The 12,857-nt window shown below is 37.3% G+C and overlaps 1 long non-coding RNA gene across 1 annotated transcript in view; it reads left to right on the top strand.

The window, feature by feature from the left end:
• The window catches only part of LOC139437870 (uncharacterized), a 121,465-nt gene that overhangs the window by 67,879 nt on the left and 40,729 nt on the right, over positions 1–12,857 (top strand). Inside the window, exon 2 of the long non-coding RNA XR_011647785.1 lies at positions 4,562–4,662. This is a non-coding gene — a long non-coding RNA (uncharacterized lncRNA). The remainder of the gene's footprint in view (positions 1–4,561; positions 4,663–12,857) is intronic.

The raw sequence follows: 12,857 nt of genomic DNA, 5'->3' as shown, positions 1-12,857 counted from the left end.
CTGCATCAGACCCTCCCCTCCGAGCATTCTAAACAGGTAACCCTCTTTATTATATTTTGATATGATTTTCTCGGCATTTTACTCTCCACCAACACCTGACCCTCTCCTGTGTTCGTATGCGAACCCTCCCTCCCCCCCACTTTTGGGCAACGTTACCCATCCGTCTCTCCCCAGCCACCCTCAAACCCGCAAAGCCCCAACCAAAGGCAACCCCTTGCCCCCCTTTTATCTCTTCTTTGTGTTCATACTTACCACCATCTCGTCTTAACTTCCACCCCTGCAGACATTGGCTCATATCCTTCCTCCACCCTCCAATTTCCTGTAAGTCTATCGTTCAGTCTCTTGCTATCTAGGGCAGCTTGTTTATTTCATATCATTGAGGTCATGTAGTATTTGTCCTTCAATGTCTGGGTTGCTTCACTCAACATAAGGTTCTCAAGATTCATCCATGTTATCACATGTGTTTGTAGTGTGTTTGTTCTTACAGCCGAGTAGTATTCCATTGTGTGTATATACCACATTTTATTGATCCACTCATCTGTTGATGGGCATTTGGGTTGATTCCAACTTTTGGCAATAGTGAACAATGCTGCTATGAACATTGGTGTACATATATCGGTTTGTGTCCTTGTTTTCAGTTCTGCTGGGTATATACCCAGCAGTGGTATTGCTGGGTCATATGGCAAATCTATGGTAATTTTTTGAGAAACCGCCATACTGTCCTCCAGAATGGTTGGATCCTTCTGCATTCCCACCAGCAGTGGATGAGTGTTCCCCTTCCTTCACATCCTCTCCAGCACTTGTAATCTTCTGTTTTTTTCATAGCTGCCAATCTTATGGGTGTAAGATGATATCTCATTGTAGTTTTGATTTGCATTTCCCTGATAGCTAGAGATTTGGAACATTTTTTCATGTGCTTTCTTGCCGTTTGTATTTCTTCTTCGGAGAAGTGTCTGTTTAAGTCTTTTTCCCATTTTTTAAATGGGTTGTTTATCTTTTTATTTTCAAGATATAGGAGTTCTTTATATATGCAAGTTATAATTTTCTTATCAGATATATGATTGCCAAATATTTTCTCCCACTGTGTGGGCTCCCTTTTTACTTTCTTGACAAACTCCTTTGAGGTGCAGAAGGCTTTAATTTTGAGGAAGTCCCATTTATCTATTAGTTCTTTTGCTGCTCGTGCTTTTGGTGAAATATTCATAAATCCATTTCCTATTACAAGGTCCTGTAGATGTTTCCCTACACTGCTTTCTAAGGTTTTTATGGTCTTGGCTCTTATATTTAGGTCTTTGATCCATCTTGAGTTGATCTTTGTATAAGGTGTGAGATGGTAATCCTCTTTCATTCTTCTACATATGGCTATCCAGTTCTCCAGACACCATTTGTTGAATAGGCCACTCTCTCCCAGTTGAGAGGGTTTGGTGGCTTTATCGAATATTATGTGGCTGTATATGTGAGGTTCTATATCAGAGCTTTCAATTCGATTCCATTGGTCTATGTGTCTCTCCTTATGCCAATACCATGCTGTTTTCACCACCTTAGCTTTATAGTATGTTTTGAAGTCAGGTAGTGTGATTCCTCCAATTTCGTTTTTCTTTTTCAGTATGTCTTTGGCTATTCGGGGTCTCTTTCCTTTCCAAATAAATTTCATAGTTAGTTTTTCTACTTCCTTAAAGAAGGCTGCGTTGATTTTTATTGGGATTGCATTGAATGTGTAGATAAGTTTTGGTAGGATAGACATCTTAATAATTCCAGTGTAGTTTTTACAATGAACAATTTCTGATATTTATTTGCTGGATATTTTGAAGCAACCGTGATAAATGCTGGTCATTTTAAAATACTACTATATATCTTCTTTTAAAAAATAGACAAGGAATTAGCAATCCCACTCATAATGCTATTGTCCACACATTAAAATTATGAAATAAATGCTTCTTAAAAATCCCTGAGGTAATAAGGCATAGAGGAAAAACCCTGAACTCTCTGCATGGCCATAGCTATTCTTTTGATTGTCATGGTATATTTTAAAGAAGATACGTGGTAAATTTAGCATAATTAAACTTGAGAATTTCTATGGACTAAGGAAAAAGTTGCAGTCTGAAGAGATGGATGATAGGAAGGAGGTTTTAATGATCAAGGGCTAATGTATAATCCTGATAGAGCAAATATGCAGAAATATTTTTTTAAAAAATGTACATCTGGCTTAATTCAGTAACATGCACCAAAGCCCATTTGTATTCACCTTAACCACTGAGTAATGTTTCATAGTTAATAAGTTATCTACTTTGCATAAATTGTATACTTTAGAAATTGAGAATATTAGAAGAAACCACATATAATAGAAATGATATTATATAAAACAATCTGCACAAAATATTTTGAAATAAACTAGAAATTCATGTGGATAAAAACAATGTAAGCAATATAACATGTTTATTTTTTACTTTTATTTTTTATTATATTTTTTGAAAATACATGGATCACACAAAATCTTACATTAAAAATTATGAGGTTCTCATATACCCCACTCCCCACAATGCCTACTCTTCCCACATTGACAACTTCTTTCATTTGTGTGGTACATGCATTGCATTTGATGAGTACATTTTGGAACACTGCTACATCATATGGGTTATAGCTTATGTTGTAGATTACACTCTTCCAGTTCGTTCAGTGGGTTATGTCAGGATATATAGTGTCTGGCATCTGTCCCTGCAATATCAGTCAGGACAGATCCAAGTCCCAAAAATGCCCTAATATCACAACTCATTTTCCCTCTCCCTGCCTTCAGCAACTCCTGTGGCCACTGTCTCCACATCAATGATATAATTTCTTCCATTGCTAGTGTCAATATTTTTATAGTAGAATACCAGCAAGTCCTCTCTAAGCCATATTTTATTCCTCTGTCCTGAAGACTCTGGGATGGTGATGTCCACTCCACCTCTAAATCAAGCTGGGGGTTAGATTCCACGTGGCTGATGGTTGAAATTCTCCTGCTTGCAGCTGTAGACTCTCTCAGTTCCCTGGTGTGGTGGGTTGACCTTCCCCACCTGTTAGTTGACCTGGGTAAGTCCAGTGAATTGGAAAGCAGGTCTTGCAACTCTGCTGAGTCTCAGGGCCCAGTTGGCACATAGACAGTCCAAAGGTTCAAGTTCTGAACATAAACCAACCCCAGAACCAACCACAGTTTCAGTAGAAGTGACAGAAGAGAGGTCACATCTGAGTCCCACTCCATCACATTCAGGAGCACAAATTCCAAGGCAGGGCACACTGGCAGGGCACTGAACTTCAGAGCAATCTGTCATGACTGTAGGAGCTGGGTGTCTCCATTACCCTCAGGAGCACCACTACCTGGGGTTGTATTTACTTTGGCTCTCTCTCAGATCCTGCTGAGATATATTAACATGTATAAAAATGGCAGAAAAACTGAAAACATATTTGTAAAGACAAGAGATCTTTTATAAAGAAAATATTATTAAAATACAAATTATAATCATGTGTAATTATAATTCTTTAATTTCTGGTTTCTGACAAGTAGAAATTAGTAAAAAATTCTACTTCAATAGCAATAAAATTTATTGAAATAAGATTGCTTTATACTTTGAACTACTTCAAGATGAGCACAATTTATTAATTATAGTTAGCATAATTTTTTTTATGAATGAGGAGATTTCTGCAACCTAGAACAGCATATAAGAAAGAGAATTGATCAGAATGTGAACCCTTCACTAAATATTGGAATTCCTGCTACATGGTAAAAGGATGCTATGTGTAGGACTACTGTCAGCTGGAATTATTTTCTCAAGAGTTTGTGTGCAGGTGAAAAAGGTAACTAGATTGAAAACAGGGAACTGAAGATACACACTCCCAACTAAATCAAATATAATTTTATGGGCAGTGTCACAAAAGAGGAATGAAATAATTTGTCTACATTTCCTAAAAGCAACTAAAATGAAAGAATGCTGAGGAAGAACCATTTGTTTCATTTCTAATAAAATCTCAAATCATTTCCAGAACTATTAATTAACTTGTTACAGAAACAAGCAATTTCTATGTCCCATTGCCTTTGAATGGGAAGATAAAGACATTCCCTGGTACAAGCAAGATTCAGTAATAGCTGTGTAGTGGTATAATGCTCTGCTCTCTATATAAACTTTCTCACAGAGCATGTCTGCATTAATATTGTAGAAAATAAGAATATAAGCACTGGATGTGTTCAGCTTATTTTTAGGTATATTTTAAGAAATACTGTAATTGTAGCTCAATGATTGAAATACTCAACTTTAAATCTCATAAGAAATATTTAGTTTTGCTTAGATTCTACTATATCATGAGTGTTGTAGCTACTATAGCTCAGCAGAGTATGAGTGGAAAATGAAAAAGAATTTCATGAATTTACTGATTTTGAAAGACTGCTATTTCTTGATTTCCTATATCCTGATTTCTAGGTTAGAAGCCTTACCTTGATGCCAATGTTGGCTTATTATTTGTTGATAGTGTGGATTGGCTTCATTTTGCTCTTTAGTGTTATCTTATGATTTTATGCTCTGACTCCCAGGTTGACTGCAGCATATAAAGTGCACATGAGCAACCTCACCATCTTCACAGAATTCGTCCTCATGGAGATCTCAAGCTCCCGAGAGCTACAAGTTATGCAAGGTCTGCTATTTTTAGTGATTTATCTGGGAGCACTGACTGGGAATCTTGTAACTGTTACTGTTATTGTGAGAGACCCTCATCTACACTCTCAAATGTATTTCTTTATAGGAAATTTATCCCTGATAGATATTTGCTGCATTTCCGTTACTGTTCCCAAATTCATTGTGAATTCTTTGACAGGCAGTGCATTGATTTCTCTGCCAGCCTGTGCTGCTCAGCTTTTCCTGTTTAACTTCTTTGCTGCCACAGAGCTGACCTTCCTCGTGGTGATGTCCTATGATCGCTATGTTGCCATTTGCCACCCTCTGCACTATGGACTCACCATCACCCCACGTCTGTGCGCACAGGCTGCAGGCGTCTCACGGGCAACTGGGTTGGGCTATTCTGCTGTCCACACAGGTATCATGTTCAGGCTTCCTTTCACAGGGTCCAATGTGATCCATCAGTATTTCTGTGATATACCTCAAATTTTGAGTATTTCATCTTCAGATGTTTGTTTTTCCGAGTTTGTTTTCATAGCTTTAAGTATAGGCCTGGGCTTATTATGTTCTATCTTATTGTTAATATCATACATTAATATATTTTCAGTGGTGCTTAACATGCATTCCATGGAAGCTCGTAATAAAGCCTTATCCACCTGCACACCACACTTGGCAGTTCTATTTATATTTATAGTTTCTGGAATTGTTGCTAACTTAGGACCCATTCCAGATAAAACATATCTTGGTAATCTGCTCACAGGCATGTTCTACTCCATGGTGCCCCCACTAATAAAGCCCCTCATCTATAGTCTGCGGAACAGAGAGATTAACACTGCTCTATGCAGAATGTTCAACAGATGTTTTTAGGTCCCAAGGAATGCTTTCTTTGGTTAAAAATAAAGCAACTTAGAATACAATGACAAAGAAGTATAATTTATATTTTATGTATGTTTTTAATTTGAATCTTTCCCTATAAAATATCTAAACCTTTCTGATCTGTACATATCTTGTCATGAACACATGACAGGAAGCTAGAAAAAGCTGTCATAATTTTTCATTCTTAATTCTACATTTGGGTAATTCACATATTCTTTTAGAATAGGCTTTCAAATTCTAAAATATGTTTTGTAAAATTATTATGATGGTTTAGAGCAAAAAGCAGGATATGGCACCATAAGAAAAAGACTGGGCCTTCTACATCAGCGCCTAAACAGGTGTCTATACTTTTTATGTATTTCCAAGGTACTGGATACTGCCACCCTGGAAGAAAACATTGAGTGTTTTGGTTTAGAGAAATATGCTTTTTAAATTGCTCTCTTTGGTTCATGCATATACACGTCTGCTCAAAATAAGATATTAGAACTAAGAGACAACTATGGAATTGAGGACTCAACATGGGTATAGCACAGACACTTGTATCATTGCTGGAATACTTCATATTTGTCTGCCTCGTTCAAAATGGGCATATAAAAACCCTGAACTTTAATACAATACAATTTGCAAGTTTTAGGTTTTACTTATCTCTGTGTAAAGTTGCATGCTACTCTTGTTTCATTCAAGCTTCTGCATGAGAAAAAACAGGATTCATTAGTTGTAAAATCCAATAAATGATATTGGATTTGTCTGTAGAACAGCAGTCTTTTTAATACTATGTGATTCACTTTTCCCATAAGTAAAATATAAACATCATACCCTGAAGAGCAAACATTTTATTTTTCTGATTCCTCAAGGCTTTGCTAGCACTCTGATAGCCTAAGAATATATTAGCCCCTTTATATCTAAGAATTTAATTCTTTGACAGCTTCCTTTTTAACTCCAGGATGCTATGTAGAAAATGTGTACTTCGTAGAAACTTAAGCTCATTTATATTCAGCTGCAAGTTGTACAGTTTACAGTCTCCTTATGGTTCAGTATGGATTATCAGACATAGAAGCAAGAAGTTGGTGATGAACTCTGCCCTCCTTTCATCAAAAGTCATAATCCTAGGAATAATTTGAACATTGCTCATGTTCATCTAGTGTCTGAAATATAAACTTGTATTTTCAATGATTTGATAATTGAGAGAACCATCATATTTCTTTGTAAAATTTAATTGTCCCTACCTGAGTTTTCTTCTAGCTTTTTCCTGTTTAAAGGCATCACTGATTATATGTTCAATTAACAAACTTACAAAGATTAGCTATACCCTTTCTGAATATGCATATGTGACAATGTCTTTATATTTCACTATGTCTTATTTATATTTTTATATATATATATATATTTATTTATTTCTCCCCCTCACTCCTCCCCTCTCATTGTCTACCTTTTGTTTCCATTCACAGTGTATTCTTCTGTGTCTGTTGTATTCTCATTAGGGGGCTCCGGAAACCCATCCTGGGACCTTCCAAAGTGGGAGAGAGCCTATGATTCTTTTGCTCCACTTCAGCTCCCTAGTTTTCTGCATCTCATACTATCTCTTCTCTGTGTCTCTCTTTCATTGTGTCATCTGGCTGCATCAGCTCTCCATGTGGGCAGTGGCACCACTCCTGGTAGGTCTGTCCTTCTGCGCTGGGCTGCACTTTATGTGGGGGCCACTCCTTGCACAGGGGGCACCCCTGTGCAGGGTGAAGCTCTTCGCATATGGCAGCCCTCCATGTGGGCCAGCTCACCAAAGGTCAGGAGACCCTGGGTTTCAAACCCTGGACCTCCTGTATGAGAGGTGGAAGCTCTATCTGTTGAGCCATATACACTTCCCTATATTTATGTTTATATTCACATTAATAATTCCTGTTGAATTAATTCCCTCCAGATATTTGACTGTCTTCATCCATTGAATTCTATTTCTCAGTGGCTCCTTATAGAAATCGAATAGTCTTCATATTCTAATTCTTTCATTTTCTTGATATTACAGATTTTATTTCATGCATTTCTTGATATTCAGTATTTATTTCTAAGTGTATGTTTAATGAATATGGCTGGTATGTGCACACTATCTTAAATAGAAAACTTAAGTTTTCTATTCCTGAAATTTTTTTTCTGTGGATTTTATGTAATATCTAATCAATTACATTTTTATCTCAGGAATTGTATCATTAATTTTGTCCATATTTTCAATATATTTTTATTATAAATATATATTATGGGAAATATTCTTCAAAATTTCTTCAAACATATGAAATGAACTTCTGATTAAGGAATTCTATTCATATATAATAACCCCTAGTATTTTTTATCTTTGGTTTCTCATAGCACAATCCAAATGCAAAATTATCTTTTGTGTCTTTGAATATATTAAATAGATATCTTAAACTGTCAAACTTTTCCATTTAGTGTCTCAGCACACTTGTGGCCACTTAAAAATGATTTCTTTTTTAAAATATAGTTTTCATTTATTTTTAAAAGATACATAGATCACACAAAATGTTACCTTAAAAATATAGGAGTGGGGAACTCTGTTGCACTCCCCAATGTAGCAGCAACATTTCCCCAAGTGAAAGGGTGAAGACCAGTGAAAAAGGATCGCACAATGATGGGCCCTTGATACTGATGACTATGCTTATGAGTCTGTGTGGTTGAGATTTCAACTAGGTCTAGAGCTGCAGGGTACCTAAGAGTTACCTCCTGAGAGCCTCCATGTTGCTCAAATGACTCCTGGGGATTAGCCTCCCTCATGCTGAAGAATTACTACCAAGCACTAGATTGTGATGCAACTAGAAAAAGACATTGAATAAAAGGGGTAAATGGTAAAGACAAATGAGTTTATATAGCTAAGGGACTTCAAAGTGAGTTGAGAGGTCATCAGAGGGGTCATGCTTATGCACATCTCAGCAGGATCTCAGGGACAGCCAAAGTAGATACAACTCCAAGTAGTGGTGCTCCTAAGGGCTATGGAGAGGGCCACGTCTCACAGTTATGACAAATGGCTCTCAAGTTCAGTGCCTTGCCAGTGGGTCCTGCTTTGGAATTTGTGCTCCTGAGTGTGATGGAGTTGGACTCAGATGTGACCTCTCTACACATGCCTCTTCTGTCACTTTTACTAAAGCTGGGGTTGTCACTGGGTTTGGTTTATGCTCAGGAGATTTGAATCTCTGGACTGACTGTGTGTCAGATGGCTCTGAGCCTCAGCAGAGCTGCAACGCCTAGTCTCCAGTTCCTTGGCCTTACCCAGTCAACTAACAGGAAGGTGGTGATGGTCAACCAACACACCAGGGAACTGAGAGAATCTACAACTGCACACAGGAGAATTCCATCCATCAACCATATGGAATCTAAGCCCTCTCTCAAGTTAGAGGTGGAGTTGATATCGCCATCCCAGGGTCCTCAAGATGGGGGAATCAAATATGGATTAGCGTGAACTTAAAGGTATTATACTATAGAATTTTTGTGACTCTAGCAATGGAAGGAACTACAATGTAAACTGTATGCTGTGTAGCAGTGTCCAAAATGTATTCATCAAATGCAATGAATGTGACACACCAATAAAAAGTGTTTGGTGATATGGGAGGGTGGGGAGCAAGGGTATGTGGGATCTTTTTATACTTTTAATGCAACATTTTGTATGATATATGTATCTTTAAAAGATAAATACATGAAATCTAAAATAAATGTAGGAGATTCTCATATGCCCCACTTCCCATATCCCCCATTTTTCCTACATCAACTTCATTAGTGTGGTACATTCTTTGCATTTGATGAATACATTTTACAGGAAATAGAAAGGGAGAAGAAGGTTGTGAGCCAACACCCACATGGGTGAAATATATGAAAAATGATTTATGTTTATTCTCATTCAAAACCTCAGTTTCTGCCAATACTTTCTGCCAAGTATTCCTTCCGATGCTCCACTGATTCAACTCCCTCCTTCCATAAGAACCCCACAGCATTGTCTGGTTTGCCAGAAAAGTATCTGGAACAAATATTGATGAAATTAGAACCAACACATTTCAGAAATCAGGGGCAAATGTAATTCAAGATTTTACAGTAACTTCAAATAAATGAATAAATATTAATGTATATATGGTGACTTTTGGACAAACATTAACTGTTGGAGAAAAAGACGGTGCTCACTCAGACATCAAGACTGACTGCAGGCAGAAAGTTTATTGGAAGCTCTACCAATGGAGGGTGTCTGAAGAATAGACTTTAGCACACTCCTGGAAGGGGGAATAAGGATTTATACAGGACTTTCCTAGGCAGAGAAATGATAGTTGGTGGGAGGGTTTTGAGGGTCTGATTGAGGTGCAAGAGCCAAGGAAGCCCTACAGGGGAAATCTTTCCCTTGTATGGCTAGGGAGTAGTGAGTTAGGGAGTTATGGCTTACTGGAATGCTGAAGGAGCAAGTGGTGCTTTGATCAGCAGGCAGTGAAGGTCTTTATCTCACTTTACTCTCATATCCATGTGGTTTCTTTGTTCAACCTTTGGGGAAGTGTCATGCTTTCAGACATGTAGGCTATGTAATCACCTCAGAATCCTAGAGATTTTCTATGTGTATCTCATTTTTCATCAGCTTTTTTTCCACCATGAAGATAACCACTCTCCTTACTGGAAATGCAGGGTCATAGCATGTGTTTCTGAAATTTAATATATAAAGCCTAGTTTGAATCTTTATTCAAAATATCAATGTCCTTTGAGTTGCTCCTCTCTTCTGTGCCCTTGTAAGAGTGCATTATAATGTCCTAATTCATTATTGCCAGATTAGGCCACAGGTGTGTCTTTACAATAACTTCTCATTCTGCCACAAGAACCAGTAACATCTCATATACAAGCTGCTCCAGCAGCCTGGACAAATAGCTGAAATGTTGTAGCAAAGTCACAGCCAACACACATGGAACATGTGTCATAAGTAAAAAGTTATCTGTTGCTCTCAGCATCATGAATTAAGACTTAGTGGGGACTGCAAATTAACATGGTCAGAGCTGACTGAAACAGTATTAGACAGTTTTCCAAAGTTTCTGTTCCAACTTAAACACACACACCAATAATCTATGTCCAGTTCCTTTGCTCCACATCCACAGCAACAATTGGTATTCCCAGATTATTTTACAATCTATTGAATTTTTTGCATTACCTTACTGAAGTTATACTTTTTATTTGCCTTCAGTATGAATGTCATTAGTTGTAAATGAGATATTAGTGCTTCTTCAAATGCATTTCTTAGCCTTATAAGTGACATCTATTTTCACTTGATTTATGGTGTGGGTTTAGGTGCTCTTATGTTGCATCTAGGAAGAAATACTCCTCACCTTAATGCAATTAAATTCACACAAAAAAATCCCAATATTTTCTTTCCTCCTCATCCTTATCCTTCTCTACCTCCCTTTGTGTAATTCTTTCTCACTTTAAGGTTCTGAAGATTTCTTCCAAAATATAATATTGTTTTTCATACTTTATTACTCAGTATACTTAGAGTTAACTTGGAACAGGTTGGGAAATATGAATACCATTTGATTTTTAATATATTTTTATCTACTTGTCTTGGCACCATATACTAAAATATACACAGTATTACTACACTTAACAGAGCTGCATCTTTAATCACTTGAGTCTTCTTATATGTACCCTCTAATCTGTTGCTCCCATCCCTATAGCACAATGTTTAATTACTATTATTTTATAGCAAGATTTTATACATGTTAATTAAAATCATATAACTTTTTCTTCCTTATAATTGTATAGATTATTTGCTTTCATATGAATTTTTATGGCCTACTAGTCAAATACTAAACAATTGATACCCTGAGATTATTATATTGTTATCGTTTTAAAATTAGTATCATTTACATCTTTATAATATTGTCTTCCAATTCATAAATACAATCAAGCTCTTCATTAATTTATTTTCTAATAACTCCCAATGAAATCTATAATTTTATACAGGAGATCTCATATAGATTTGTTGCATATCTCCTATGTTTATATTTCATATTATTTTCAATTGTTCCATTTAAAGTTCCATTTTATATTTTCTGTTTTCTGTTAATGGGTATTAGATATTTTCTTAGCATCCAGTTGCATTTCAAACCTATTCAATTAATATTCTTATGATATTTGTCCAGATTTTTTTTATCTTTCACATTTTCAGGTCTTAACATATTAGATGGCTCCTTGGACTCTTTATATAGAATCTTTTTTTTTTTGTCTTTATTTTTTTAATGTTACAATAAAAAAATATGAGGTCCCCATTTACCCCCCACCCCCCTTACTCCACTCCTCCCCCCATAATAACAACCTCCTCCATCATCATGAGACATTCATTGTATTTGGTGAATACATCTCTAAGCACCGCTGCACCTCATGGTAAATGGTCCACATCATAGCCCACACTCTCCCACAGTCCACCCATTGGGCCATGGGAGGACATACACTGTCCAGTAGTATCCCTGCAGCACCACCCAGGACAATTCCAAGTCCCAAAAATGCCCCCACATCACATCTCTTCCACTCCGTACTCCCAGCAGCCATCATGGCCACTTTCTCCACACCAATGCCACATTTTCTTCGATTACTAATCACAATAGTTCATGAATCAGTAAGTCCACCCTAATCCATACTCTATTTCTCCATCCTGTGGACCTGGAATGGTTGTGTCCACTCTACATCTATATCAAGAGGGGATTTAAATTCCACATTGCTGCTGGATGCAATTCTCCTGCTTTCATTTGTAGGCACACTTGGCTCCCTGGTGTAGTGGTTGACCTTCTTCACCTCCATGTTAGCTAAGTGGGGTAAGTCCAATAAACCAGAGTGTGGGAGTTGCAAGTCTGTTGAGGCTCAGGGCCTGACTATCACATGGTCAGTCCAGAGATTCTGGTCCCCTGGTATACATTAAACCCCAGCACCAACTACAGTTCCAGTAAAAGTAACAAGAGAGACTTGTGGACACTGATCACACCTAAGTTCAGGGATAGCTACACAGAAACACAAACTCCAAAGTAGGGCCAACTGAGATGACACTGAACTCCATCTGCCATGACCATAGAACCTGTGGGTCTCTGTACCCCTCAGAAGAACCAATATCTGGGGTTGTATCTACTTTATCTGTCTCTGGACTCTGCTCAGGTGTGCATAAGGGCAACCCCTCTGATAACCTCCCGGCTCACTTTGGAGACTCATAGCCATATAAACTCCTTTGTCCTTTCCATTTCGCCTTTTTATTCAGGTCAAAAAGCATTTTTAACTCCTGGTATTATATGTAGATTGAGATATTCTGCTGGTCCGAGTTGACCCTTTTAT

The sequence above is a fragment of the Dasypus novemcinctus genome, chromosome 30 (genome assembly GCF_030445035.2).
Source record: "Dasypus novemcinctus isolate mDasNov1 chromosome 30, mDasNov1.1.hap2, whole genome shotgun sequence".
NCBI lineage: Eukaryota > Metazoa > Chordata > Mammalia > Cingulata > Dasypodidae > Dasypus > Dasypus novemcinctus.
The sequence above is the reverse complement of the archived record's forward strand: the minus strand, read 5'-3'. Positions and strand labels throughout refer to the sequence as shown.